Below are 5,210 nucleotides of genomic sequence, written 5' to 3'. Positions count from 1 at the left end.
CCTCTACTCCTCCATGCAGGCCCTGGATCTGTCCACCTGTGAGGCAAAATAGAAGAAAAAACGTTCTAGAGCGGTCTCAAGTCACGTGGATTATCAGATCCCCAGGGGCTGAGGGAAACTCCAGGTAGGAATTAGAGACCCTCCAAGTTCCCAGTGAACCTGTCCCTTTCAGAATCTGGAGAACTTCCAAGATGGCTGCTTTAGTTCTGAGCTGTATGGTCTCCCTCAGAGAGTGTCAGAGCCAGAGACAAGACAACCAAGCCCTGGATTTTACAGCTGGGGAAACTGAGGCCCAAAGTCACAGTGCATGGCTGAGACTCACACCAAGAATTTCTGACCTTCCTACCAAACCAAAACCAAACCCGTTGCCATCGAGTCGATTCCGACTCACAGCAGCCCTACAGGACAGAGTAGAACTGCCCCATAGGGTTTCCAAGGAGCGGCTGGTGGATTCGAACTACTGACCTTTTGGTTAGCAGCTGAGTTCTTAACCACAGCACCACCAGGGCTCCACTTTCCTACCATTTCCTTAAAATCTCAGTTCCCATGTGGGATCAGAGGAAGATAGATGAAAGCATGCTAAGGGAACCTCACCAAACTGGGAGGTGACTGCTTTCTGACTGAGGAGGTGGAGGGGGCTTCCTGGAGGAGAAGGAGGAGGAAGAGGAGGATAGAGGGATCCAAACAGGCTCTGCATCCTGGACCTTGTGTATGAGAGCAGGAGCTGCCTCTGCCCTGTGCTGACACAGAATCTCTGGTTCTCCAGGTGCCCATCAGTGCAGGTGGCGGGGACCATGAGGTCAGGTCTGTGGCCTCAGGGCCCAGCCCACTGAAGATCCTGTCCTCCTCACTCTAGATTAAAAGTGAGTCACGATGTGGGTCGCTGTCACCACCATCCGCCCCCACCCTCTGACCCCACCTGAGGATAAGGCTGGACCAGCGGCCAGGTCGTCATCATCATCATCACCATTAATAACAGCAGCAAGTATGCTCTGAGGGCCTACTGTGCACCAGGCCCTGTGGATACACAGATAGGTCAGTCTCTGTCCTGTGAGGCACACAGTAGGTGCTCACTAATATTGTCTGCATAAAAGAACAGGTGTTTGGTGAGTGACTAAGTGCCTGACTGATGAGCCCCATGGCTGCTGCTGGTGAGGGTCAAAGGGAAAGGACCCTGTCAGCTATCAACCAAACCCAAAGCCCACTGCTGCTGCGTCAGTTCCGACTCATAGTGACCCTATAGGACAGAGTAGAACTGTCCCACAGGGTTTCCAAAGCTGTAGATCTTTACGGTAGCAGACTGCCACATCTTTCTCCTGTGGAGTGTCACTGGTGCCTGTGGGATTAATGGGAGTGACACCCCAAATAAGAGACATCACTGGGCGATGGGTATAATTCCCTCCTAGGGATGGGAGAGGGTGCAGCCCCCAAGGGAGGCCCTCCCCTCCCCAAGCGCAGAGAACTCTGTTCTGGGGAAGGGTCTGACAGGTCAGACCTGACTTTCTACTCTAAAGGGATGCTTTCTGTGACTAAAGCTGAGACCTGGCCTTGGGGACCCATTTGCTGGAGTGTGCCCTTGGGCAAGAATCTTAAAATCTCACTGTACTTCAGTATGCACAGCTGTAAAATGGCCCCAAATAACCCTAGCTTCACTGCCTGCCTATAGGGTTGTCATGCGAGAACAGATGCCAAAGCCCACTGCAAACCACTAGAAGGCAAGCCTCCTGAGGGCTTCCTTCACGACAGGATGGGATCGCGAGCACCTAGAGCAGCGCCTGCCTGGCACAAAGAAGGCCGCCAGGTAATATCTGTTGAATGAAGGAAACCACTCTGGGCTGTTTTAAGACCTGTGGGTGCTGTACGCCAAAGCAAGGCTAACTAGGAACACTGCCACATTTAATTCTCCTGGTGGTGCAGTGACGTAGGGGCTACCGTCCCAGGCATCTAGAGGTGGAAAATGAGGCTCAGAGAACATTCGGTAATTGTGATGGAGTTACAGTAAATGGCTCGGCCAGAACCCGAATGCAGGTCAGTGGGGACTCCAGAGTGGGGCTTAGGGAGAGGAGTGGTGAAAGGGAGGGGAGCGTCATAGACCGACCGCGGGGAGCGGGAAGGAGCGCGTCCTGCCCCCCACCCCCCCACCCTGAGGACCGAGAGCAGCGAGGCCCGGGCAGCTCCGGGGGCGGGTCCTCCCCCGTCCCCGCGTCCCCGGCCCACGCCAGGGCTGCTCTCACCTGGCCCCGGCTCCCACGGTGCTGCGAACTCCCTACGCTGCGTCTTCTCCGCGCTGAGCCGCGCGCCACGGGGCCTCCGCCTCCTCGGGGCTGGTCGGGCGGGGCACACGGGACGCCCCGCCCCCGCGCCCCGCACGCGGCCGCCGCCACCTCCCCGCGCGGGAACCTCGAGTTCTCCAAGGCCGGGCCCGCCGGCCAAGCGCACAGGGTTGAGATGAAAGGACTTAAAGGCCCTGCGTGCGGGGCTCTGTCCTGTTTGCACGGTCATTTTAAAGTTCCAGGAAACGATTGTTTCTTGCTCTACCCACCTACATACACTTACATCCATTCTTCCACACCTTCCTCTCTGTTCAGTCAGGCTTCCTTCCTCCCTACCTTCCTTTCTGCCTGCCCTTATTCCCTCTCACTTTCCTCTCATCCATCTATCCATCATCCCACCTATTCCTCCATCCATCTCTTTGTCCATCCATCCTTCTTCCCATTTTTTACTAATCTATTTTGTCTATTTATTCATCTATCCGTCCGTCCATTCATCCACCTATCTATTCATCCATCCATCTTTTCTCTCATCCATCCTTCCACGTATTTATCCAAATTTCTATCCATCCAGCCTTCCATTCATCCAAACTTCCATCCATCCATCCATCCATCCGTCCGTCCATCCATATGGATATTTCATTCCATATATCTTTCTGTCCTCCACCCATCTATCTACCCTTCCTTTCTTGTGTTCTTCCACCCACCTCTGTGTTCATCCATCACCAATGCCATCATTCCACGATTAACGAGTGCTTCCTCAGTGCTGGCCTGTCTTCTGTGCTGGGGATCCAGATGGATCACACCATCCCTGGCTCCAGGACACTCATATTCAAGTGGTCGTAGCAGAGGGGCAGGCCCGTATGCAACAGCTCACACAGCTCTAGATTAGCGCTACAGGGGGCTGAGAAAGCACCGAGCGCTGGCCACTTTGGTCTGAAGAGAACGTCTGGAAAGGCTTCGCCCATATGAACATCTTCTGTAGACAGAGGTGGGCGTGGGAAAGAGAAAAACAACATCTTAGCCAGCACATGCTATGTGCCAGATGGTAAGGTATCTTGTTTAATCCTCACAACTCTGTGAGTTTTATCTCAATTTAAGAGACAGGGAAACAGGTTCAGAGAGATGAAAAGGAAGCTTGGAGTGTGAGTCAGACCTGGGTTCAAATCCTGGCTTTGCTGCTCTCTTGCTGCATGTCTGTGGGCGACCATGAGGCTCAGTTTCTTCATCAGTAAACTGGAAATGGTGTGTACTTTACAGTTGTGAGGTTGTGAGGCTTATGGCTAACACTATAAATGCAAAATGCTTAGCATCATGCCTGCCCGGTTGGTGCTCAAAAAATGGTAGCTGTTATCATCATTCTATGAAAGATTGGAATTCAAACCCAGGTTCTGTGCCTTAAGTCATGTCTCTGGTCCATCCTTCCATTCACAAAGACCAGTCTCTTCCTCTCCCACAAACAGGTCCAGAGAACTCACATTCCCCAGGACCAGTTAGTCGGTGTTGTTTTCCTAGGAGAAGCATAGCTTACAACACAACCACAGGCCATTTTATCTGTGCTTATCGAGGGGACCCAGAAGGGTAGCTGTCCAAGAACTTTCTGTGCTTCCAGTCACTTACACCACTGCCAAAGATGCATCTTTTTGGCACCCAGCCTGGGCTACGTGCCCTCCTCTGTTCCCCCACAGCCCCCTGAACTGCCCTGATCGCAGTCTTGTCCACAGTTGTCTGATGACCAGACAGATCCACCATGGCAGGGGCCATGTTTCTGTAGGGCCCAGCACAGAGCATGGTAAAAGCAGGTGTCAGGCAGTACTTGTTAAATGTATGGACCAACTCCAAACCAGCTAGGGGGCTTGTCAAACCTTAGTAAATTGAGTTTTATTTTAACAACTTAAGTAACTTTTACTTATGGAAGTATGAATGTAGGAGTCCTTGAGTGGCACAAACAATTAAACACTCAACTATTAGCTGGAAGGTTGACAGTTCAGACCCACCCAGAGGTGCCTCAGGAGACAGGCCTAGCGATCTGCTTATGGAAGGTCACAGCCTTGAAAATCCTATGGAGCACAGTTTACTCTGCACACATGGGGTTGCCATGAGTCGGAATTGACTCAATGGCAACTAACAACAACAATATATATTAATGTAATCAAGATATAGAACACTTTCAGCACCCCAGACGTCTCCTTTGTGCTCTCATGGGTAAACACCCCTCCAGAAGTAACCACAGTTCTGACTTCTATCACCAACAATTACTTTTGCTTGCTCTTCAATTTCATATAATTGGAAGCACACAGTATGTACTCTTTTGTGTCTGGCTTCTTCTTCTTAATATTGTTCATGAGGTTGATGTATGTTGTTGAATGCAGCTGTAGTTCTTTTTAAATCGTTGTGCTGCTTAATATTCCACTGCACAAATGTATCACAACCTATTTGTCCATTCTACCATTGATGACATTTGGGTTGTTTCTGATTTTTGACTCTTATGAACAAAGCTGCTATAAGCATTCTTGTACAAGTCTTTTGTGGAACATATGCACTCATTTCTCTTGGGTAAACACCTAGGAGAGGAATTGCTGAGTCATAGAGTAGGTGTAGGTGGGGCCCTGGTGGTGCAGTGGTTAAGTGCTTAGCTGCTAACGAAAAGGTTGGCAGTTTGAATCCACCAGCCGCTCCTTGGAAACTCTGTGGGGCAGTTCTACTCTGTCCTATAGGGTCGTGATGTGTCGGAGTTGATTCAACAGCAATGGGTTTTTTTTAGAGTAGGAGTATATTTTATTTTAGTAGAAATTGCCAAAAAGTTTTCTAAAGTGGTTGAACCAATTTCTACCCTCTCCAGCAATGTATGAGAGTTCCAATTGTTCCATATCTTGATATTGTTAGTCTTTTTTATTTTTAAATTTTATTGTGTTTTAGGTGAAAGTTTACAGAGCAAAT

This window comes from Trichechus manatus, unplaced genomic scaffold (genome assembly GCF_000243295.1).
Source record: "Trichechus manatus latirostris isolate Lorelei unplaced genomic scaffold, TriManLat1.0 scaffold00024, whole genome shotgun sequence".
Taxonomy (NCBI): domain Eukaryota; kingdom Metazoa; phylum Chordata; class Mammalia; order Sirenia; family Trichechidae; genus Trichechus; species Trichechus manatus.
This window is presented reverse-complemented; position numbering follows the sequence as displayed.